Raw genomic sequence first — 27533 nt, 5'->3', positions numbered from 1 at the left:
GGAGCTACGACATGATAATGTTTAACGGTGTGGCAAATAGATTCCTCATCTGGTAGCTCGGTAACGAAAGAACAAAAAAGGCGAACGATACTATCTACCTAGACTTTATAGAGCCTTCACTTCCTAAGACGCACTGTTGCCATATTTAGCGATAAGTCGCTAAATCTAGGGAATTTTGAATCAGTCTCGGCGACAAATTTTGTAAAATACGATTAGCGACTTTTCTGCCGATTTTTATATTCTTCCACTTTTTCCTTTCTTTTAAGTTAAAACATTTAACTGAAGTCGTGCACTTCTTAGTTTTAGAAGAGGCGTGGGTGCATGACTGAGTCGTCGAATGATTCATACATGAAAGCCCTGATCTCATATATTTGTGATCAGAAGCGAATGGTGCTCACGGGTCTCTCTCTCAATGCTAGTGCCCCACCGATAAACTTTGATGCGCACGTGACGAGTCGCGACTCCAGCTAATTCTTGGTTCTTACCCTCAACGCGGAGATTTTCCACTCCGAACCGACCCGAGGCAGTTGAGTTTTGGAATTTTGTACCGACAGTTCGTGTCAAGCAAATGAGACTAGTTTTTGCTGATTTTAATATATTTTAATATATAGAATTTAAAAAGTGTTAGATTTCACAAAAATAATAGTGGTCAACCGCTTGAGTGAAAATTTCCACACTTACAATTTGTCAGAAAGTGTAGTGTCAATGATTGGATCAAGTGCAGTGTATTCACAATCAGCTGTTCCCACCTCAACATCACAGCCGTCAACAACACATCCAGACTACGCAGAAGAGGGTGACGACGAGGAAATTATATTTTTCTCCGCAGATTTATGTATCTCTTATTTTTATTTAGTGATATTTATTATTAATTTTTAGCGACATTTCTGGGGAATTTATAACAAACTTTGGAGAGATTTAGCTACTTTTTGTTGAAAAGTTAGCGAGATTGTAGGGCGATATGTTGGCAACAGTGCTAAGACGTAAGCAAAGACGACAAGTCACGCCGGGAATAACAGCGTCGCGACTAGTTCTTATCTTCTTGGTGTGTGAATGTTTGCAGTTTTTTCTCTTCAGACCAACAGTATAAGAGTAAGTTTTTGTAAATGTGCTCGGAGACTTAATGGCTTAGTTTCTAAAATACATTTGATTGACAACGTTATTTAGTCAGCAATAAATTTTGACGCGTATTATTAGAAAGAAACGAATTTCGTCCATTGTTGTGCAGGCGTTCTGCTTCTGCTACTTTTATTGCGAAGTCAGAATTTATTCATTCAGCACAAGCAGGCTTATGTGAGATGTTCGTGTTAAATTGTGTTAATAACCACGTGTCTTTGAATCCGAACATAATGAATTTATTTTAATATTACGAATAATTTCAATTTTCATATAATACAGTGCCGTCTCAATGGATCGGTGGCTATTTAAAATTAACAAAAATGACATTTTATTTATTTTTAGTAGGTTATTTTACGACGCTTTATCAACACCTAAGGTTATTTAGCGTCTGAATGAGATGAAGGTGATAATGCCGGTGAAATGAGTCCGGGGCCCAACACCAACAGTTACCTAGCATTTGCTCATATTGGGTTGAGGGAAAACCCCGGAAAAACCTCAACCAGGTAACTTGCCCCGACCGGGAATCGAACCCGGGCCACCTGGTTTCGCAGCCAGACGCGCTAACCGTTACTCCACATGTGTGGACCAAAAATGACAGTTCTACAAATTTAGAGACCAGTCGATTACCTTGTCATGTAAACCAGTGCTGCTAATTTAAAAACGGGTGAATCAACCGAAGAACCAAAATATGATTAATCATATTTGGCTCTTGGATTTATGTACACAGGCAATAAAATTCCTCCAGACGCCCTTTGTTGCTTCGTAACAAAGTTAAAGAAACTTGTTTATTGTCCGTAAAACTGTGTAGGCATTTGGAAAAAAAAAAAAAAAAAAAACACTCCGAATGTTAAAACAAGAACATGTTTTTCAACGTGAGCTTGAAGGGTTAAAACATGTCAGAATACGTTGGTGAAAAGTGCAAAAACCGACAATGCAAATGCTACAGAGGCGGCATTCTTCACACTAACAATTTGAATGTATTTTGTTATAATTATGCATGTAATGACTAAAAAAAATACACGGAGTTTATAAATACTACTGCTCATGGCTGTGCATGGCAATTAATGTAGTTATAGACAGATTGTCCATGTTAAATACGTACAGAATATAAATATGTAATGCATTTATTTACACTGCAAATGGGCAAGCAGCCGGTGGCAGTGGAACAAACAATATAAACAATACACAATAAAATTACAATACATTATAATACACAATAGGCCTACAATTATATACACAATAATTACAATTAATAATCTATACTAATAATAAATCTGTAGCCAACATTTTTCTGGTAATTTTCGATTTTCCAAAAATAATTGGTGTTAACATGTATAATTAACCATCCTGAAACCGAAAATCGCTTTTTTGAAATTTTTGTTTGTATGTCTGTCTGGATGTTTGTTACCTTTTCACGCGATAATGGCTGAACCGATTTATATGAGAATTGGAATATAAATTAAGTTTGTTGTAACTTAGATTTTAGGCTATATGGCATTCAAAATACTTTATTTAAAAGGGGGTTACAAGGGGGCTTGAATTAAATAAATCGAAATATCTCCCTTATTATTGATTTTTGTGACAAATGTTACATAACAAAAGTTTCTTTAAAATTGATTTCCGATAAGTTTTATTTTATGTAAAATTTTGATAGGACTGATATTAAGCAGATATAAGAGTTTTAAAATAACTACGTTTTACCAGCGCCGCAGCGCCTTCTCAGATTAATAGGTTGTAATGAAATCATAACAAATGACTCAGTCTATTTCAGATGGCCTTGCACACATCAAAGAGAGAATATTATTCATTTAACACTGTTTGTATTCTATGATGGGAATATGCAAATGTATAATGTTATAAATATTTATCTATCCATGCGAAATTAACATCATAACCTGAGAGAAGTTTTTAGTTTTTATTGCATGTGCATAAAAAAACAATGCAACCACGGTATGGCTACAGGCAAATAAATATAGTGGGTAATGCTCACGAATTTCATTACATTGTCAACAATGTCAATGAAGTTGCCGATACTCCTATTGCAAGTGAGAAACAGCCATAAAGGTGAGTCTTGATCTTCAATACTTATTTTGTCATGTTTGATTGATCATTACTTACACCATTTGATATTTTTTGTGAACACTAATTTCTTTAGATATACGTTATCAGTGAGACATTTTTGCAATTTAGGTGGAACTCTCTGTAGTAATGTCACGAGAGGTCTGAGATTTATCTGGGAAAATCTCTGATTTCGAGTGACATTTATTAGGAATAGGCTATTTCGTGAATAAAATAAAAATCTGAATTCCTAAAATTCGATCACAAAATGTTAATAATTATATATTAACAAATACTTAACCTATTCAGACATTGTAAAGTTAAAATACTCGTAGATGAATATCGATTACTGCAATAAAGAAATTCAATAATGCCATTTGCGAAAAGCGAAATACAGGTTTAACAATGTTAATTATTAATACATGTACTACACTTCGTCTTATTATTATAACATAAATACATTTTCATTATCTGCTGAAATCATAATTTAATTTAACAGTAACAGTGGGGACAGCTATATACCAATGCTTATGTATTCACAGCGAGACATGTTGCTACACAGTGAAGCCATCTCTGTATAGATAGGCCTAATTAAAACACGAATTTTATTACGCCATACGGAAGGCAGTTTGATCAAAGACCTTATTATTACTATGCAAGGTCTTTGGGTTTGATGCACGATGATGCTACATAAATTTGCACATCTGACTTTCTATTAATTGTTTCATTTCATTCACAAAATACAAATTTTATAGGCTACAATTATAGGTTACGTTACCTGTGGGAGAAGGGCTAATGCCGGCTGTGGATTATTTCGACCGTTACAATCGGTGCTACACGAAAGCATTTTTATAGCTCGACAAACGCATTCTCGCTATAGTGTGTAACGGAACTAAAGCTGCATCTACACAGTTCAATATTCCAATCGCGTATGCGTGCAATCTGGGAAGAATATTGAAAGAATCAAGTTTAAAAGGTACGTTCAATTAAGATGCATGAAGATTTTGTGTCTACATGGTGCGCCCTTTTAAACGTCGCCTTCACTGCGTAAATCTATACTAATAATAAATCTGTAGCCAAACTTTTTCTGGTAATTTTCGATTTTCCAAACATAATTGGTGTTAACATGTATGGGAGAGTCGGGTAGTATCGGACATCGGGTAATATCGGACAGTGAGTTTCTTTCATCTACCACACGATGATAGTACCTGATTGACATGGTTACGTTTCTGTGATGTCGCATAGACGAACGTAACCATATGATTCAGGTACTACCATATGGTGGTAGATGAAAGAAACGCACTGTCCGATACTACCCGACTCTCCCCTATAATTAACCATCCTGAAACCGAAAATCGCTTTTTTGACATTTTTGTTTGTATGTCTGGAAGTTTGTTACCTTTTCACGCGATAATGGCTGAACCGATTTATATGAAAATTGAAATATAAATTAAGTTCGTTGTAACTTAGATTTTAGGCAATATGGCATTAAAAATACTTTATTTAAAAGGGAGATTATGAGGGGGCTTGAATTAAATAAATCAAAATATCTCCCTTATTATTAATTTTCGTGAAAAATGTTACATAACAAAACTTTTTTTAAAAATGATTTCTGATACGTTTCATTCCAAGCAAAATTTTGATGGGACCAAATTGCACCAAAAACGGATGTTCTCTGAACCAAATGATCGTATTTTAATTATTTTCATGCAATAAAAATTTAAAAATATGTTAAAGGAATTATCATTGCACTAAATGAGTGGTCTCTGGACCAAATTGATCGCATTTTAATTATTTAAACACAATTTAAATTAAGTGACATATTAAATGATTTATCCTTCTATCAAACACGAATGTTCCCTGGACCAGATGTCATGTTTTAATTATGTAATTACTTTATATTTATTTCTAACAAGTGCAGCGGAGCGCACGGATACAGCTAGTAATACATAAAAATATAGCCTAATTAATAAGTAAACCTAATTTTACATTACAAGTTTCACATTGATACCGATAATCTTTCACTTTACTCTCATCTCACTCACTGTACAGGCCCTATGACATGTTTCACTGACACTTTAGGACACATTTCACGGAGGCATGTTAAATTTATATCTATATTAATATAGCGATTAAATTAATTTAACTTAATTTAATTTAATTTTAGAATCCGTAAATCTCTTTTTCGAGTCGAAAGGGATCTGCGATAAAAACATTTTGGGAACCACTTTTCTAGACAATAGAAGAATAACAATAAGCAAACTTAGTTTTATACAGAGTATCAGTCAGGAAAGTATCTATAAAATTATTTGCAAAGGACTGCAGTATCGCGAAGTTTGAGAGCAGAAAATCTAACGTGAGAGACTGCAAACAGAACCTTCAGGAAAAAGGCGATCAATAATTCTTCCACCGTATTGAAACAGGTGACGTGTCCTCAAGTAAATGTAGGGAAAGCCATGTTGTCATTATTTTATTTTATCGGAATCGATTGCTGGAAAAAATTCCTGGAGCGTGGACAAATGATCAATACCCAACAGACACTACAGGGAGGACATCTTAGACAAAATATCAGGAATTAACGCACAGTCCTTTGACAGTGCTTGCCACATCAATAAGGGACAAGCTGCAAAACGTTCGCTGGGAAGCATTATCACACACCTTATAGGCCAAACTTATCACAGAGACCGGAAGTTTAGGCATTATGCATCATTAAAATAGGCAGGCAAAAAGGCATTATAAATAGCTAAAATAGGCAGGCAAAAAGGCATTATAAATAGCTAAAATAGGCAGGCAAAAAGGCATCATAAATAGCTAAAATAGGCAGGTAAATGGCATTATAAATAGCTAAAATAGGCAGGCAAAAAGGCATCATAAATAGCTAAAATAGGCAGGTAAATGGCATTATAAATAGCTAAAATAGGCAGGCAAAAAGGCATTATAAATAGCTAAAATAGGCAGGCAAAAAGGCATTATAAATAGCTAAAATAGGCAGGCAAAATGGCATTATAAATAGCTAAAATAGGCAGGCAAAAAGGCATTATAAATAGCTAAAATAGGCAGGCAAAAAGGCATTATAAATAGCTAAAATAGGCAGGCAAAAAGGCATCATAAATAGCTAAAATAGGCAGGCAAAAAGGCATTATAAATAGCTAAAATAGGCAGGCAAAAAGGCATTATAAATAGCTAAAATAGGCAGGCAAAAAGGCATTATAAATAGCTAAAATAGGCAGGCAAAAAGGCATCATAAATAGCTAAAATAGGCAGGCAAAATGACATTATAAATAGCTAAAATAGGCAGGCAAAAAGGCATCATAAATAGCTAAAATAGGCAGGCAAAAAGGCATTATAAATAGGTAAAATAGGCAGGCAAAATGGCATTATAAATAGCTAAAATAGGCAGGCAAAATGGCATTATAAATAGCTAAAATAGGCAGGCAAAAAGGCATTATAAATAGCTAAAATAGGCAGGCAAAAAGGCATTATAAATAGCTAAAATAGGCAGGCAAAATGGCATTATAAATAGCTAAAACAGGCAGGCAAAAAGGCATTATAAATAGCTAAAATAGGCAGGCAAAAAGGCATTATAAATAGCTAAAATAGGCAGGCAAAAAGGCATCATAAATAGCTAAAATAGGCAGGCAAAAAGGCATTATAAATAGCTAAAATAGGCAGGCAAAAAGGCATTATAAATAGCTAAAATAGGCAGGCAAAAAGGCATCATAAATAGCTAAAATAGGCAGGCAAAATGGCATTATAAATAGCTAAAATAGGCAGGCAAAAAGGCATTATAAATAGCTAAAATAGGCAGGCAAAAAGGCATTATAAATAGCTAAAATAGGCAGGCAAAATGGCATTATAAATAGCTAAAATAGGCAGGCAAAAAGGCATTATAAATAGCTAAAATAGGCAGGCAAAAAGGCATTATAAATAGCTAAAATAGGCAGGCAAAAAGGCATTATAAATAGCTAAAATAGGCAGGCAAAATGGCATTATAAATAGCTAAAATAGGCAGGCAAAAAGGCATTATAAATAGCTAAAATAGGCAGGCAAAAAGGCATTATAAATAGCTAAAATAGGCAGGCAAAATGGCATTATAAATAGCTAAAATAGGCAGGCAAAAAGGCATCATAAATAGCTAAAATAGGCAGGCAAAAAGGCATTATAAATAGCTAAAATAGGCAGGCAAAAAGGCATTATAAATACCTAAATAGGCAGACAAAAATGCATCATAAATAGCTAAAATAGGCAGGCAAAAAGGCATTATAAATAGCTAAAATAGGCAGGCAAAAAGGCATTATAAATAACTAAAATAGGCAGCAAAAAGGCATTATAAATAGCTAAAATAAGCAGGCAAAATGGCATTATAAATAGCTAAAATAGGCAGGCAAAAAGGCATTATAAATAGCTAAAATAGGCAGGCAAAAAGACATTATAAATAGCTAAAATAGGCAGGCAAAATGGCATTATAAATAGCTAAAATAGGCAGGCAAAAAGGCATTATAAATAGCTAAAATAGGCAGGCAAAAAGGCATTATAAATAGCTAAAATAGGCAGGCAAAAAGGCATTATAAATAGCTAAAATAGGCAGGCAAAAAGGCATTATAAATAGCTAAAATAGGCAGGCAAAAAGGCATTATAAATAGCTAAAATAGGCAGGCAAAAAGGCATTATAAATAGCTAAAGTAGCCAGGCAAAAAGGCATTATAAATAGCTAAAACAGGCAGACAAAATGCATCAAAAATAGCTAAAATAGGCAGGCGAAAATGCATTATAAATAGCTAAAATAGGCAGGCAAAAAGGCATTATAAATAGCTAAAATAGGCAGCAAAAAGGCATTATAAATAGCTAAAATAAGCAGGCAAAATGACATTATAAATAGGTAAAATAGGCAGGCAAAATGGCATTATAAATAGCTAAAATAGGCAGGCAAAATGGCATTATAAATAGCTAAAATAGGCAGGCAAATGGCATTATAAATAGCTAAAATAGGCAGGCAAAATGGCATTATAAATAGCTAAAATAGGCAGGCAAAAAGGCATTATAAATAGCTAAAATAGGAAGGCAAAAAGGCATTATAAATAGCTAAAATAGGCAGGCAAAAAGGCATTATAAATAGCTAAAATAGGCAGGCAAAAAGGCATTATAAATAGCTAAAATAGGCAGGCAAAATGGCATTATAAATAGCTAAAATAGGTAGGCAAAAAGGCATAAGAAATAGCTAAAATAGGCAGGCAAAAAGGCATTATAAATAGCTAAAATAGGCAGGCAAAATGGCATTATATATAGCTAAAATAGGCAGGCAAAAAGGCATTATAAATAGCTAAAATACGCAATAAAAAGCAATTACAAAAACCTTGCACTAGACCCACAACCTTGCACTTTCCACAAAGGGATTTCGGCAGCAAGAAAAGCTTTACATAAGTCGAATGCAAATTAAGATTTTCGACTCGATGTGGCAATTACTGTTGGAAGCAAAGAAATCTTCTTCCAGTAATCTTGGAAAGTGCATTTTTGTGTTTGGTTGTACTGATATGAAATATTTCTTTTCGTAGTTCACTGACTGCTCACATATTTTGCATGTAAGTGCTTTACCGTCAGTACAAAATACGTCGGATCCAAAAGTATTAACGTAACTTTGCAATTTACTGCGTAAAGGAACACTGAATTTTGGTATCTTGGTGCTAGCTACAACTTCGCAATGAAAACTGAAAGAAAACCGTTAAAAATAACGTTAGACCCGCACTCATCTGACTGAAAGACAACAGTATACAATCGGTGAAGTCACTTTTATTGTAGCGGTTATAGAACTAAATTAAAATATACCTATAAGAAATTTTAATAATAAATAATAGATAAATAAACCAAATAAAGACAAAAAAGCATTTATTTTGTAAATTAGGCATTTATATTTAAAAAGGCAGAAAAGGGCAACATAAAACTGTGACGTTTCAATCACAAAGGTATAATTCGTACAGATTTACTTTCAAAATGAAGATACATTTAACACATATGTAAAAGGCATTCTGCCAAAGTTTCGGTCTCTGCATGCGATTTCCATATTTTTAGAGACTTGGGAAAAAAGCCTGAAGGGAACCACATTTCCATCGGACCAAGCAATGCAAAATGCTGTTGAACATTTATTTATTATACTCCAATTTTACAGAGAACCCTATTTTACCTGAGATAGGTATGTTAGGGTTATAAATACATAAGAGTAGGCTAATAATAATAATAATAACATGATATAGATTAATGAAATCTCCTATTGAATTAGTCTTACGTGTCAATTATGAAATTAATACAATTTAACAAATCTATATATTCAACAAATCTGTACAAAGTTTTATAAGTTATACACATGAATGAATGAAATGCAATGAGTTGAAATTAAATACTAAAATACAATCTTATATTTCAATTAATAAGTTTCATTAAATGTGTACTATATTATAACCTAAGCAAATATCTAATCCTAATATTCACTACAATGTAGTTTAAATTTCTGTGGGTTGAAATCTCTGAAGACGTTACACAGTTTTCCGTTAAAATTTTTGTCACTAGCAATTTTTAAATTATATACATCACAAACACAAGAACACAAAAATACATCACACTAACATACGAAAACAAAAAACACACACAAAATTGCAACCTACATTCCAGAAATTAAATTACAACATCCCATATAGAACAAATAACACTCTACAAAAACATCTCAACACACAAACAACACAAACAAACAAATACAACCACACAGGCGTATACAAACTCAACTGTAACACCTGCAACAACTTCTACATAGGCATAGACAAACAGGCAGATCGTTTCAAACGGGTTACAAAGAACACATCACAGCTATAACAAAATTACAAAATACCTCCACATATGCAGAAAACATAACAAATGCTAACCACACCCACAGAGACATCAACACAGACATGGAAATACTACACATCCAACCAAAAACGCCAGAAACTAACACAGTAGAACAATATGAAATATACAGACACACAAAAACACACTCCAACGAAATTCTCAACACACAACTCAACTTCAAAACACATACACTCTTTGACTCTACACTATACCACAGGAACACACCCTCACAGGAAACAAAACAAGTGGCGCCAAGACCAACAACGACCAGTTCTGAAGATGACCCATAAACACATTGGTTCAACTCCAGACCAAAGATATTCTGTGAAACTGGTAACCGTCACGTGGTGTCACAGTGGGAGGATTGTGTTAAAAGTGTGACTAATAAGTTTAATTTGTTTCTTTCTATTAGCAATGACCGAATGTCATTTGAATGATCTAATATGGCCCTATACATAAAGACAAATATATTTTTATGGTAGTAATAGAAATTCATTAAACAAATTTCATTGCTGATGATCTTTTTTTACCAAAGTTTATTCTAATTTAAAACGTCCCTGCATTACACTACGATTGTTTTCTACAAAAAAATCTTGGCTTGCACACACCGTAGTGCATTTTGTAAGAAGAGCCGGGTGTGATATTGGATTTCTTACGACGTTCTTATGATAATATCGGGGGATAAAGTGAAAAATGATAAAGGTCGCAGACCTCACCTCCGTGGATGAAGTCAATATCCGATGAACCCCGTGCCCTGCAGTCTTCAGTGGATTACAAATATCGATGGATTCCCTGCCATGTCTTCCCCCTTCACGAATATTTCATCACTCCGGCATACTGCATAGGATAATTTTTAATCCGTTAACTTGGGCGTTATAGACTATCTGTTTCTGAGAACAAAGACCAACTCTTCCACAATGCAAACTTTGACACATACGTAATGCTCCAATGTAACTAGGAAGACAATTTCTGCGTTCAGAATGCTATTTCACTCCTCATGTGACAATTCGCTAAGGGAGTGAATGAATCCTTATCGTCTCAATGAGAGCTGTTTATCACTGCAGTATTATCGTTTTAAATTACCGATTTTGATTTATCGTTATTGCTTAGCGATATTTTACTTGTTTAGTAAATGCAGACATTTAAAACAATAAGTTCCACGTTAATATGCTACAACAGTTTATTTTGCTTATTTCCAAAGCAATATTAAATATGGTTCAGTAATCCGGACTAATAGTTACTACATCTAGAAAATATTCTTAATTCAGAAAAGGACAATAAGAGGCATAACTGGTTGACTGGTTAGTCTTCAATTTCTCACAGTAAACCTTTACTTATAAAGAGGAATTCAGGACTACATATTATTATAGCTGGATTATACAGAGCCAACCGTAAATAATGCCATTAACTTCAAGGGTTTATTCTTCGAGACGTTTCAAACAAAAAAGTTTAATACAATTTTGCTCGGTTTTGCTTCCTTTTCGAGATAAAAATTGTTTTATGTGAAACATTTCACAGCATGTTCTGATCTAGCTCCTAATGCGCCCAGTAAAATTATTTATATCTACACTGTTGAGCTAGACGGAGGCTTTTCATTAAGTCTAACCCATTGATATTTTTTCTTTTGAAACACTTAGGGTGCTGTTCATAGACATTTCGCTAGCCCGCGCTACGAGCGTGCTAAGCAGGATTCATATCATATATCGCTAACACTGGTTTATGAATACGAAAAACGTTAGTTCGCTGATCATCCACCGAAAGCCCGCGCTAAGAATGTTATGAATAGGGCCCTTCATGTTTACAATCACTCATTGTAATGTATAGAAATTTGTAAAGCAAGTAGTCAGTGTAAATAATTTTGTATTTATTGTGATTTATTGTATTATTGTAATTTTCATCTTTATTTATGTATTTATTTACAGATATGTGCATACATGGGAGTGTGTTCAGTTACAACGTCCACGTGCAAAACAAGTAAGCCTATTCATAATTAATTTCTACAATCTGGCATTATAGACGGTAATATTTTATATTTCAGTAACGGTATTAAATAATTTTAATTGTGAATATTCAAATTTCAATTCTTTCAGCAAATTATCATATTATTAACTTCTAAACTCACTTTGCTTTGACAAAAAATATAGGCTACCTATTTATTTTTAAAAGTCCAATTTAACATTCAAAATGTATAAATAGGCGAAAAATAATGTATGTTTATATTTATTAACACTACAATTGGGTATACACCCGGTGGCAGTGATATATAATATACAATAATTACAATTACATGAAATAAAATAAATAAACGTAAATGAAATAAAATAAAATAAACGTAAATCTTTAAATAGTAAATGCAATAAACCTAGGACTATAAATAAAAACTATTCTATAATAACGCCTACGATAAGCAAAAGTAAATCTAACTTATAAGTGCTTCTACTTAACCCAACTATTACCAATTTAAATAATTACATATCACCTTAATTAATTACATACCAACTTAATTACATATCACCTTAATTTATTTACATATCAACTAAATTACATATCATCTTAATTAATTACATATCAACTTAATTAATTAAATATCAACTCAATTAGTTACATGAGCATCGGTTTCTACTTTTTGGATAAAAAAAATATTTTCAAACAAAAAGTAAACCAATTAGATTCCTTTCACTTATTGTAAGAATAATCTTCTCTTGCTCATAGGGTGGTTTTAAATAACTATTTTGTTATTAATTACACTTATTTTGTACATGAGCAGCATTCTCATTGTTCAGTGCCTGTACGAATCTGAGCGGGGAGACGAGTCAGAGCTCTCCCTCTTTTGCAGGCTACGTCGTATGATCCATGTGCGTCTAACTTGTAGTCAAAGTAACCAAACGCAGGGCTCTAATTATGGCTTATACGCTCGCCACTCGATTTTCTCGGCGTGAATCTTCTGTGGCAGTAGGTCCGTTGTATTATTTACAAAAAAGTGTATTGTTTTATCGCACCTACGACACTCCAAAAAATTATCAAGATAGTTTTCATTTCACCCAATATTGAAACACGCTGAAAGCAAGCCTCAACAACACTCACCCATTCGACTCTGATAGGCTGATGAAAATGGAAGCAGCGGCACTCACTTGGCCTTCAACTTATTGTTCGACTCTGATAGGCTGAGACCGTGTGGTTTACCTGCTTCCATTTGCATCAGCGTACCAGAGTCGAGGATCGGGTGAGTGTCGTTGATGCTTTGCTGTCAACGTGTATCAAATAGACTTTAGTGTAAGTTTAGATTTTCTTTGTTTAATAACATTGCTTAGACCAGTGAACAAACCAAGAAGAAGTCTCTTCATATATTGGGTTATTCAGGTCTGTTATAAAATCTTTGATTAGGCTATTTTTGAAATATCAGAAGTACTGGGTGTCCACATAAACCTTTACAACTTCAGATGTAAATAACAAATTATTGAGATATGATACCTGGAAGCCGTATTCTGCATGATAATCAGAAACTGTCAACGTTTTTATGAGAATTCTGTTGAATTGCTGAAATGCGGTTTTTCTTGGTTGAAGATGTGAATTTTGGTGAAATATGAAATCTGACAGTGAAGGAGATATGGACACCTCAGGAGGTGCCACAATGTGTATCCTGGTTTATCGAGACACGATCAGTAAGCCCTAGTAAGCCCATTCACAGTGCCGCCAGAAAATTAAACTTGGCGCATTCGACTGTCCACAAAGTCCTTCACAAGAAACCGAGGCTGTACGCGTACAAAGTTCAGCTAGTGCAAACTCTTCAGCCAGATAATCGTCCACGCCCCACAAGATTTGCGGTCTACATGGTGGCTAGAATTGACGCCGAGGAAGGATTTATTCGGGGACAAACACACTTTGCACAAGTTAAATGTCCTCCACACTTGTGCTTTTCCGTCCACTGCCCTTTTGTCGCATCACAAACCAAGTCTCTATAAATTTTCGGTGGCACTCCTGGATCTTCCATATTGGGTCCGGAGGTGACGTTGCACCTGTGTATCTGATCGTGCCTCGATAAACCAAGATACACAATGTGTCATCTCCCGAGATGTCCACATCTCCTTCACTGTCAGATTTCATATTTCACCAAAATTCACTCCTGCAACCAAACGATACATTTCAACAATCCAACAAAATTCCCATAAAAACTTTAAAACAGTTTTCTATTAACATGCAGAAAACAGCATGCAAATATAGTGTTTCAATAATTTATTTAAATCTGAAGCTATAAAGGTTTCATGTGCACACCCTGTATTAAATTTCATCACAGCGATAACAAAACTGAAATTCTTATTCCAATCTGAGGAAGTCTGCAATTCGTGGATTTGTTAACGACCAATCTCACGTAATAGGCCTATCTTGATGCATGTGAGATCAGAAAATTATGCAAAGCAAGAAATCCGATCTGTGACCTGCGCTGAAAAACAATACTGGCAATGAAACCAACGAATCACGCTGTGTACACAATATCAATATTTCCTGCTAATGTACATTAGTCTCCGAAACATCAAAATCAAATTATTCACTCTGCCGAGGAATGATAGATGAGCTGTTGAGCCCTCCTTTCTTCTTCCGCCGTTATTATGTAACGCGCTCCATGGGAACTCAATTATCTTATAGCTGTGATGATACCATCTCCAATGCACCCACATACTGACACCTGTCGGCTGCTTTAACAATGAAAGTTGGTCTATGTAGTCTGTTTTGCATTTTAGAAGATTAACAGCACCTGGTTTCCTGACCGCTCACAGTACACAGAGGGCACCCGCACTCTAACATTGTTAGAACTCTACATATTATTTAGGCCTATGTTCTGGATAGCATTGCTTCGTGTTTACCATTCACTTCTTATTTTGAGCTACGACCTATTTAAACATTTCAGTGCACACATATAGGCTATACAAACTATTCCATTAATGCCGTCAGGTTTTGAAGTTGTGTTTACAGTCACTATTTCATCTCCCTTCTACTCCTACGCTAGTAAGCATACAGGGTTAACCATAGTAATGTCATTAATTTCAGGGTGTTATTCTTTGAGATATTTCAAACAAAAAGTTGAATACAATTTTGCTCTTTCTTGCCTTCTTTCCGGGATAAAAATGTTTTATATGAAACATTTCACAGCGTATTTTGGGTAAGCCACTGATTTAATTCACACTATACTCATTCAATTTAAGAGAGTGGTGTATTATGATGATTAAAAGCATTTTACTCGTAGTTCTATCCTTTTAAATATGCAGAAATTTCATATGAACAAATGTAACGTTTCGTCCTGTAAAGTGATTTTACAATGTTACATGTGTTTTTAATGCGAAACAGTTTTAAAAAGACTATTGAACGTTGTACTGTTGATATTTATTTTAAACAAGACAATGCATATTATGTTAATGGATACCACAAAGGATAAATGAAATAGTCGTGCTACAATATAGTTATAATCGTTCCAGTAATACTCCTACCCACAAATACAATAATCTATAGTCGTGTCGCTGTTATTTCCGGTGTGACTCCTCCCCTTTGTTTACGTCTTAGGAAGTGAAGGCTTTATAAAGTCTAGGTAGGTAGTATCGTTCGCCATTTGTTCTTTCATTGCCGAGCTACTAGATGAGGAAACTATTTGCTTCACCGTTAAACATTATCATGTCGTAGCTCCTATGATAATAAATCAAAGGCACTGCAATTCAGCAAATAATTGAGCGGCAAATAACGTCCTCGTGTGATTTCTGCGAACGCCAACGAAAGAGCCAAAATGGCGGGCGATTATATTAAGTATTTATCGAACCATAGGAAATTCATTACATCATCAATAGTGAATGACAAGACTATAGCTATAGTCCCGTCGCTCTTATTTCCGGCAGCCAATCACGTTGCAGGTCGTCTACATTTAAACGTATAGCAGACGAATTATTCATACATGGAGATCAATAGAAGCCTGCTGAAAAATATTCAATGGTATCTAGATAGGTAGTTAGATAGGTGACAGACAGACAGACAGACAAATTAAATAAATAAATAAATAAATAAATAAATAAGTAAATAGATAAATAAGTAAATAAATAAATAAGTAAATAGATAAATAAGTAAATAAATAAAATAGATAAATAAATAAATAAACAAATAAATAAATAAAAATAACGCAATTAGGGAAACTTGTGACGGGCACTATGGCGTCCGGGGGCACTGCTTTGGACTGGATTTCTTTGTATATACTATGATAGGTACAACTGTGATTGTTCTGTACCATTCCATGAACAATCTGCATTTTTACTACGGAAACCAAATACAATTTTATTGTCACAAGCATCCATTCTTAGTAACATTGTTTCTGTAACTATGGAAACAACATTACAGATCATGTTTGGTTATTAATCCTAGGACAAAATTCGTAGCGGACTTCAACCATAGAAATGACTAATATAGCTGAACTTGCATTACAGACACTTCGAAATTTATATCCCCATATAATCGCATTTAGTATTCATCAAATAGTTAACTATATAACCAACACCTGGCCCAACATTAAAAACCCGGTGGATGAAGCAACTCACGCTTTGCAAGAAGGGGTGAGATCTGGAAATATAGTTAAACTGCCTGGAAACACCTACACGTACGTAATTACTAACTTCCTTCGCATTTCTCGAATTTTGCTTTTATTTTAGCTGATCTTAAATTTTCCCATCTCCTCTCTTTATCTATCTGCTACTCTTCCATTGGATATACATATCTTTGTATTTTAATCTTAATCTCTCATTTGTACTTTATTCTCTTTGGTTTACAGCATATTATTCTTCTCAATGAAAACAATAGTTATTTATGGTACTGGTCAGCTAAGTGCATCTTTATTGCGCGAGTGGAAAGATTTAAGCACGAGGCGTCAGCCGAATGGTTACATTACACGAGCGCAATAAAGAACACGCTCACAGGTACCATACGTAATTTTAACTGCCCGAAAATCTAAAATATGAAATATTACCTGCTGATGGAATGTTGAAACTAGATCTTTTTCCGCTGAAAGTTGGCCTGCTTGGCGTCAAAATAATGCCTCCAGTTCGCAAAATTAGTTCTTACATTTTTAAAATAATATTTGCAACTGCGTATCCATTAAAATTAATTTTCTCGTCTATGATTGCCATCAAAACAAAAGCGAGAAATCTCAAACTTGAAAATGATATGATTGTATGTAACGAATACTGTCGAGATTTGAGAGGTAAGTTATGGAAGAAAAAGAACACTTTTTACTTTGTAACTGCTGAAAGATTTTTTATTATTTTTTATGTTCAACGTAGTTTGTGTTTCTAAATGTAAATTTAAATGTATTTTTATGACTTTTTGTTTTATTTTGTAAAGGATCTCGCTATCCCTTTGTCATTGTCACCGCCCACTCTGTTATTCTTCCCGCCAACTTTGTCATTGGCCCCGCTCCTTTATCATTGGCCCCGCCCAGTCTGTTATTAGCCCGCCCCCTTCTTCATTGTCCCCGCCTCCCTTTGTAATTGGAACCGCCACCATTGTCATTGGAACCGTCCAATTAGTCATTCGCCTCGGCCACTCTGTCATAAGCCCCACCCCTATGACAATGTCCCCGCCCACTGTCATTGGCCCCGCCCCTTTGCCGTTGTTCCCGCCCGTTGTGTCATTGACTCCGTCCCCTTTGTCATTTCCCCGCCTACTCTGTAATTGTCAACGCCCACTCTGTAATTGTCATCGCCCACTCTGTAATTGTCAACGCCCACTCTGTCACTAGCCACGCCCCTTTTTATTGGGACCGCCACATAATCATTTACACCGTCCCCTTCGTCATTGTCCCGCACACTTCGTCATTAACCCCGCCCCCTATATCATTGGCCCCGCCTTTTTCATTTTCCCCGCCCATCTTGTCATTGGCCCCGCCCCTTTGCCGTTGTTCCCGCCCGTTGTGTCATTGACTCCGTCCCCTTTGTCATTTCCCCGCCCACTCTGTAATTGTCAACGCCCACTCTGTAATTGTCAACGCCCACTCTGTAATTGTCAACGCCCACTCTGTCACTAGCCACGCCCCTTTGTTATTGGGACCGCCACATAATCATTTACACCGTCCCCTTCGTCATTAGCCCCGCCCCCGCCTTCTTTTTCATTTTCCCCGCCCATCTTGTCATTGGCCCCGCCCCATTGTTATAGGCCTCGACCCCTTTGGTATTTGCCCCGCCCTCTGTAATTGGACCTGCCCTGCAGAAAAGTATATTCTGTTATCCATGTGCTAAAAAGGAAAAACATTCATCTCCCCTCCTGCTTAAACAGTCCTTTGTGCAGACACTTGTATTTCCCTATTTTGACTATGCTGACATTTAACTGACTGACCTCTCCAGTGACAAAACGAAACTTCAACGTGCTCATAATTTGTGTGTACGTTTTGTAAGCAATGTTCTTAAATATGATCATATTACTCCATCCTTGGAGGCAATAGGTTGGCTTAAAATAGATAAGAGTAGAAATTTACATTCACTTCTCTTTCTCTTCGAAATATTGAACTCTTCTATTCCTTCGTACCTGTCGTCTCGCTTCACTTACCTTTCTTCCCTCCATAATCTGAACACACGCTCTCGTCATGAAACAACACTAACAATACCATCCCATCGCACCTCCTCATACTCATCCTTTTTCACAATATCCCTGCCAAAACTTTGGAATTCGCTACCTGGTAGCATCAGGGACTGTCGAAATAAAATTGAATTTAAACGCAAACTTATTAGGCGCTTGGTCAGTAATTGATTTCTTGTAAATAGTTTCCTTAAACTATCACAAAATATTTCAATATCCAGTAATTTCATCACTATACAATTTTGTTATTCTAGGTTTAATTTGTAATCCAGTAAATATAAAATATTCTTTGTTTTTCCATGATAAATTATCTAACTTTCATTAGTCACGTAATCTTTTCGTACTTTGATTTTTATTGTAATTTTAATTATAAATTTAATACTAACTGTAATTTTATTTGTAATTGTAAATTTAATACTAATTGTAATTTTATTCTTCATATTATAGTTGCTGAAAATAAGTCCTGGTAGAGGGGCAGAGAAGGCCCGATGGCCTTATTTCTACTAGGTTAAATAAATAAATACTACTAATACTAATAAATTATACCAAAGAAGTGTGTTCATTTATTAAAAAACCACGTAAATCCAAAGTCCTAAACAGCAACAAAAACTCGTAACTCCACCAGACAAATATATATTTTTTACAGTGCTTATTGCTATCGTGCATTTAATGTATCACATATCGATTGCTAAATTGAAAACCACATCGAATTTTCTTTAAAAATCTAGTCACAGTAATATTATTTCTTTCTCCTGTAAAATTTTCAATTTTGGAGTTAAGAGGTTTTGATCGCCAACCGACGCTGTATAGAGTCACTGTGATACTAGTGACAAACTGCAATCACTAATCGCGATTACCGAACCGATCGCGATCAGGGGCTTAATACTGTTTCCAGAACTAGATAATCGCGCTGAGGCACGGCCCAGTGGTCGAAAGTAACATTTTAATAAACTTTGGTTTCGAATCGCCTTGATTTATATTATTTAGGTAATCGTGATAGCTTCCATTGTATTATATGAAATAGAAACGAAAATGACATTTGGCTAGGTACTTGTACTCTTAGATCTATTAGAGAAATTTAATGAACAGGGTAAACATTGGTAATTTCGTGGCAGTGGTTATTTCGTGATACTTTTTCTTTGCTCTTTTGTAAACTAACCAATGGTATTACGAGATTCAAATTTCCGCCAAGGGATTGCATATATTGTCCGGTTTCCAGAAACATACAGCTACGCTTTGTGTGACTATTGTAGCTGCTTCAGTGAGCTTTCATGTTTGGAAAGAGCAAGTTAGCGTCGACTTCTCAGGCGTACAAATTTTGTGGATGTTTGTAATTACATTACAGTCTTATTACTAAAGGCAAGCATATGATATTTGGTACAAAGATTTATTGCAGCTTCATGAAATTTTAGGAAATGTTTCTGGAATTTTAGATACAGCTGTAGTCGCCATATAGGCTTACATTTACTTATAGAAATCTTAGCTGTTTGAGGCGAAATTTTGTTGAGCATTAAGCGTTACATTTTATACTATTTTAAAAATTGTATTACAATGCGAACTTTAGAAATCTGAAGGTGAGATGTGATAACAAAATAGAAAAGGGGGACGCAATGCGTTCAGTGTAGCTTCTGTTTGATTTGTTATCATGCTAAGTGCCAATGATAAGTGCTAGATGACTTAATTGCAAGAACTGTGACAGAAGATGAAACATGGCTCCACCATTTTGGACCGGAGACAGAGGCAGACAATGGAGTGGCATCATGCAAATTCACCAAAGAAACAGAAATTCAAAAATGCACCTTCGGCAGGTAAAGTTATGACTACTGTGTTTTTCGATTCAAAAAGACTGTAGCTTGTAGATATCAAGCCAGACGGAACCACCATTAATTCTGTCGCGTATGTTGCAACTCTCAAGAAACTTCAAGCTCGGCTGAGTCGTGTTCGACGACATCGGGAGAAGCTGGATATTCTGCTATTGCACGACAACGCACAGCTATATGTCAGCGACAAGACCACAGACCATATCAGAAAATTCGGATAGACAACATTGAAACATTCGCCTTACAGTCCTGAACTGGAACCATGCGATTACCATCTCTTTGGTAAACTGAAGGATCCCTTCGCGAAACGAGGTTAGAAGATGACTCCCTTGTGCACGCTGCTAAAGAGTGGCTCAGACGTGTTGGTCCAGACTTTTACCGTGCTGGTCTACAGGCCCTCGTTCCTAGGTTACGTAAGGCAGTTGAAAGGGACGGGGATTATGTGGAAAAGTGACATTTTGTTCCTAAAGAATGCATCTACATTCTGTGAAAATAACAAAGCTGTAGGATAAAAATATAATTTTTAAACAAATGTTATGCATTATTTTGGAATTACCCTAGTAATATAGGCTATAGTAAAGTTCGTAATAAAAGTGTTCACCTTTCAGGGCAAAGAAGATCAATTTCAATTTCAATTTTTACTTTGATTTCATTCTTATCATGTGTTGATTTGTATTTCTCCCTTTTCTTGCTATGAATATTAGACGGAATTACTATGTTTGAAGTCTTGTAACAATAAATGAGAATTTCATTTCACTTTAATAAATTTTTCCACATTTCTTCTACCTCTCACGAAACTATGAACAGTAATCTCACTACAGGTTTTGATTTTATCGATAAATATGCGAGTGGAACACGAGCAGATTTATCCAGAGAAAATCAAAACTCGAGTGGGATTTAATTGACTATTACACGATTAAAGAAAGTATATAAAGATTAGAAGTAACGAAGTACTCCAATACAATAAAATATTAATTGACTTACGAAAATACAACTGTCTTAAAATTTGTACCATCTCAACATTATAAATATTACGCTAGTAGATGGCAGTAGTATGTTATGAATAGCTCTTTTCTTATCAGTTTTGCCAACTATGGAATCTTCATTGAACTCTGTGGACGGTTACTAGTCAAGAAGGCTTTGTTGATTCAGTTTCATTTTTATTAAAGCAATTGCATTCCACTTCAATTATCCCGATCCCAGTAATCAACGACACTTGACAGATGATTTTCAATAAATCTTAGTATTAAACAATGTCTGATACGTGACTATTCATAATATCATATAGCAGAAGCTATAACATAACCTAAATAATATAAACGAGTGTTAGAAAAGTTTTAATTAGGGATGATGAAATAAACAGGAAACATTTTAATTAGTGACGATGAAATAAAAATAAACATGAATAATTTTAAAAGAAACAATTTTCAAATTTGAATGTTTTAGTGTTTGGTAGTTCAGTTGATGTTATATTGGACGTGTGCGTAAAAGAAGTGAACTCGGTGATGTACATGGTGTATCCCTCAACTTATTCAGGATTTCCGAATGGCGCTCTTCATTTATTTGTAAGTACGGTTTCAGGGAAGATGGATAACTATGGCCAGTGATCTTTATTAATTCTTGTCCTTGAATGCCAGATGAGTCATATTTGAAAGTGCTGTGCATCGACTGGAGTGGTTTGTAATTTTCTGTTTTTTGACGTCCAGACCAGCGCAGTTTGAAATGTTGGCAAACAAAGAAACAAATGCTAGCGACGCGATAAAATTAAACAAATGCTAGGGACGCGATAAAATTGTGCGATAAGCAGCCATGATTGGTTGAAAGACGTCCTTTCGTACCGTTTTATTGGTCAAAAGTAGTGTGACGTAGTAAAAGTGTAATAGTCAATGTAATATCACGAAATTACCAAGGTTATCACGAAATAACCAACCTTTTAGCTTAAGTTGTAAAAGTGGTTTCTGGCACTTGTTCAAGAACGTGTCCAATCTTTCATGTCTCCAGATTTGTACAGCAAATTATCGTCTTTTAATTGCAAAAATCGGAATAAAGATATATTTACACATTTGAATTTTAAATTAATTTTCATGAAATTATCACGAAATTACCAATGTTTACCCTATGTGAGAAAAATAAAAATAAATACTTTAATAATGGCAAACGAATTATTCATACATGGAGATCAATTGAAGGCTGCTGAAAAATATTTAGTGGTATCTAGATAGGTAGTTGGTAGGTGACAGACAGACAGACAAATAAAATAAATAAATAAGTAAATAAATGTGTAATTAAATAAGTAAATAGATAAATAAGTAAATAAATAAAATAGATAATTTCATAAATAAATAAATAAATAAATAAATAAGTAAAATAAATAAATAAAAATAACGCAATTAAGGAAACTTGTGACGGGCACTATGACGTCCGGGGGCACTGCTTTGGACTGGATTTCTTTGTATAGCCTATACTATGATAGGTACAACTGTGATTGTACTGTACCATTCTATGAACAATGTGCATTTTTACTACGGAAACCAAATACAATTTTATTGTCACAAGCATCCATTCTTAGTAACATTGTTTCTGTAACTATGGAAACAACATTACAGATCACTTTTGGTTATGAATCCTAGTACAAAATTCATAGCGAACCATAGAAATGACAAATATAGCGGAACTTGCATTACGGGCTCTTCAAAATTTATATCCACACATAATTTCATTTAGTATTAATCAATTAGTTACTTATATAATAAACACCTGGCCCCACATCAAAAATCCGTTGGAAGAAGTAACTCGCGCTTTGCGAAAAGGAGTGAAATCGGGAAAAATATTTAAACTACCTGGAAACACCTACACGTACGTAATTACTAACTTCCTTCGCATTTCTCGAATTTTGCTTTTATTTTAGCTGATCTTAAATTTTCCCATCTCCTCTCTTTATCTATCTGCTACACTTCCTTTGTACTCGTATATACATATCGTCGGTTTCTTGGTCAAAGTGACCAAGTCCAAAATGCAAAATTGTTGAGAAAAGGCATTTAAAGATTTAATGATCCATCCAAAGATAACTGTACTTCTTTAGATGTTAATAATAAGTTATTTTGAATGTATATGTGCTATATTATTAGTTTTTAATATAAAATTATGTCTTAAATTTTCATAATGCTTGGAAGTCTTGCAATTTGACTTGGACACTTTTACCAAGAAACCGACGATATCTTTGTATTTTAATCTTAATCTCTCATTTGTACTTTATTCTCTTTGGGTTACAGCATATTATTCTTCTCAATGAAAACAATAGTTATTTATGGTACTGGTCAGCTAAGTGTATCTTTATTGCGCTAGTGGAAAGATTTAAGCACGAGGCGTCAGCCGAATGATTACATTACACGAGCGCAATAAAGATCACGCTCACAGGTACCATACGTAATTTTATCCATGACCATAACAAAAAATTCTGTTCTACACACGAAACTATGCTGAAAATAAGTCCTCATATAATCAGGTATCGTGGCATGGATTTTAGAATCGATACGTGTAGTAGGTAGGGGCCATGAATAGTGAAGAATGGTATCTAAGGCGTTGGATAAAATATAACAAATTATAATTATATAATTTTAATATATATTTTTTTATTTTAAACGTGTATTTTCATCTTTTTCAAGTTTCAGGGAGGAACAGATGCATTGTAGGACCCACCCTAAATATAAAAATATGCTAAGCCACAAAAAAAGGGCAACGGAAGTTGCGTTTCGATCAATTAAATGATCGATATATATTGTTTTAATTATGTTGCCAACCAATCAATATTGTTGTAAATTAGCTTGATCATAATCATGGCGGCAATTTCGAATGCTGTAGTTAAATATATAAAAAGAAGTGGATCAAATTCTCCCTCTTGATTTAAAATGTAGGCCTCGAAATGGAAATTATGGAATTATAAATAAGTTTTAAACTATTTAGTTGCTTGATCCATGAATAAAGACATGTAGGCTATGTTTATGGTTTTTTTATGTGAATGTGATTTACTTAGGAGTGAAATGTTTAGCGAAACACGTAATTCTGGGATGACACTGAAGAAATTTAAAAGTAAACGAGATGAACTCCTGTGGAGATGTCATTGGAAATTGCAAGGTATTAAATGATAGACAAAGGAACGCCGTATCCTAGCACTTTGTGAAATCACTTGAATAACGGAGAAGATGAAACGCAACGTCTCCAGTGAGGTCCATGGTAAAATGCTAATTTTACATCAATTTTGTTTTTAATTCTTTGGTCCAGGGTAAATACTAGTAAAAACGTGTTTTTGTGAAAGACTAGTATTTTCCCTGGACCAAAAATGCAGTATAAATGGAGTAGAATTAGTATTTTATAATATATTATAAAGATGACTAATATGAAACTAATTTTATTGTTGTATTAATCCCAATGTTGTATTGTTTGAAAGTTTAATGTTACTGTGTTTTGAGTTTAGCTTTGGTTTGTTTCTTTAGCTTCATTTTGAATAAAATTTAATATATTGTATAACAAAGGTGACTGATATGAGCTTAATTTCATTGTTGTTGGTTTTATTAAATTATACATGTTTATAGTACTATGTATTTAGTTTTGTTAAGATGGCATACGTGATATAATAATCGAAAATATACAATATATAATCGATACTATGGAATACTCGGGGTGGGTCCTATAATGCATCTGTTCCTTCAGGGATTATTTGTAAGCGTTCACGGGACTAATGTGATTGAAATAATTTCACAGTTTTCTTCTGTAAACTTAAGAGGAATATTAGAACGTGTGTGTTTAGCTCAGTAGACTAAGGCATGTTAGGCGTGTTATTAAATCCAATAAATTTAACTTCGCCGGTTCGAGGCTTCTTGCCTCCCAAAAGGTAAATTATGACAGAATTAAAAAAAAACATTTTAGACATGGAAGTAAGGCACAAATTGCGACGTAGTGCTGATAGTATTGAATAATAGTTGAATGGAAAAGTGGTACATGTGCGGTCCCGGGTACTAGGGAAGTACTAATGAACTGTGAGGTGAAGTTTATTTCACTAGTGGAATAAAGTAATGTTGAATAAAAGCCTACTTTACAAACGCAAACGTATTTAATAAGCGCATGTTTTTTTATGGTCATGGATAAAACTCAGTTTTTATTATTCTGCTTAAAGACAAAGTTTAAAAGTAAATCTCCTAGTGATAATAAATTAACTATGATTGTCAAAACTATTTCTGTAAGTACTTTTCTGCGTAACGTCCTTACATTGTCGGTCAGGAACTACCGTTATTAAACGAAAACAATTGACGAAAGATATCTCAGTCATATAAACCTCATAAAATACCAGAAACCATAAAGTAGTTAAATAAAATCACAATAATTTTGACCAGCGGGCGTCCATTTTGGTCCAAGGATAATTCATTAACACGTTTCTTGATTGTAATTCTATAATTAAAACACGATCATTTGATCCAAAGAGTATCTTTTTTGGTGTAATAAAGTGCATTTAAATTATTAAAATATGAATATTTTCGCCCAGAGAGCATACTTTTTGGTACAAGGATAATTTCCATGATTTTTAATTACCATTGTAGCCGAATAATTAGAATACATTCATTTGATCCAAAAAGTATCCGTTTTTTGTGCAGAGATAAATCGTATAACATGTTTCTCAATTAATCTTGAATACATGATTCCTTAATATGTCAGCTCAAATCAATGTCAATATAGTGGAGATTGTGTACAAAAATGAATTCTTGTGCTGTGTCCCAGTGTGCATCACTGTTTAAGTAAACAAATGAAAAGTAAGATGCCACATAAACATTATTTTGAGAAATACAGGAAACAAACATGATTGGTATCTAGATAGGTAGGTAGATAGTGACAGACGGACGGACGGACAGACACAGAATTATCGCCAAGATATGCGAATTAATGGTTTGCATGGATTGTTGCAGGCTCAACGTCACATTAACATACAGGGAAGAAAAGTACAACCGTTCTACTAAGGAAACTCACACGAGGAGGTCATTCCACCTATTCACTAATTACAGGGAGTCGGACTCCAGCACCTCCCTGGAGTCCGACCAGGACTAATTCCCGTAAGTCCTACAATTCTCAGACAATAACTCAACCCACAACATTACAAAATTTATCCAGTAACTATCACTTAATAAATTTGAAGGAATAAGAAATGTAGAGAAATTGTACAATTATTTATAATTAAAAAAATTAAAGCTATGATTTAAGTCTGTTCCATCTTTAGGTATTTTATATCATTACAAATCTTCTTCTGTAACGTCGTCATATTATAGGCTGGTAATTTTTTCTGCTAATAGTGTTGAAATGAAATGTGGCAACATAGGCAGACGAAAAGCAAAGTGTTATGAACTTCGCCACATGTACACTATTCACGTAATCCGTATGGAATGGTAGTCTACATACAATTTTATTAGTATTCTGCTAGTTGCGATTTAAAACCGAAGAATGCTGTGTTGCGTTGTTAGCAGAAGAGGAGATGATACTAAGGAGCTAAATGACAGCTGTGAGCAGTATGGGATGAAGGTAAATGCAAAGAAGACGGCACATAAACACTATTTGAAGAAAGACAGGAGACAGTAAGTAATATTCATCGTTCTTAATCATCTCTGGATGGAAAATAACAATGAAATATGTATAAAATAGAAATTACACAATATTACTAATCTTGAATACATGATTCTTTAATATGTCAGCTCAAATCATTGTCAATATAGTGGAGATTGTGTACAAAAATGAATTCTTGTGCTGTTCCCAGTGTGCATCACTGTTTACGTAAACAAATGAAAAGTAAGATGGCACAGAAACATTATTTCGAGAAATACAGGAAACAAACATGATTGGTATCTAGATAGGTAGGTAGATACTGACAGACGGACGGACAGACAGACACAGATTTATCGCCAAGATATGCGAATTAATAGTTTGCATGGGTTGTTGCAGGCTCAACGTCACATTAACGTATAGCGAAGAAAAGTACACCCGATCAACGAAGGAATCGTACACGAGGAGGTCATTCCA

At 34.6% G+C, this 27533-nt stretch overlaps 1 protein-coding gene and 1 long non-coding RNA gene across 2 annotated transcripts in view; one reads left to right on the top strand and one right to left on the bottom strand.

The window, feature by feature from the left end:
* Dh44-R1 (Diuretic hormone 44 receptor 1) overlaps positions 1–27533 on the bottom strand; it is a 1227197-nt gene that overhangs the window by 453494 nt on the left and 746170 nt on the right. The gene's annotated exons all lie outside the window — the stretch shown is intronic.
* LOC138712611 (uncharacterized) lies at positions 1006–26700 on the top strand. Its single transcript, XR_011335757.1, has 3 exons — positions 1006–1092; positions 11976–12027; positions 26432–26700. It is a non-coding gene; the product is annotated as an uncharacterized lncRNA (long non-coding RNA).

Source organism: Periplaneta americana, chromosome 13 (assembly GCF_040183065.1).
Source record: "Periplaneta americana isolate PAMFEO1 chromosome 13, P.americana_PAMFEO1_priV1, whole genome shotgun sequence".
In the NCBI taxonomy this organism is placed as follows: Eukaryota; Metazoa; Arthropoda; class Insecta; order Blattodea; family Blattidae; genus Periplaneta; species Periplaneta americana.
Note: the sequence above shows the minus strand (reverse complement) of the source record. Positions and strands in the feature narration are given on the sequence as shown.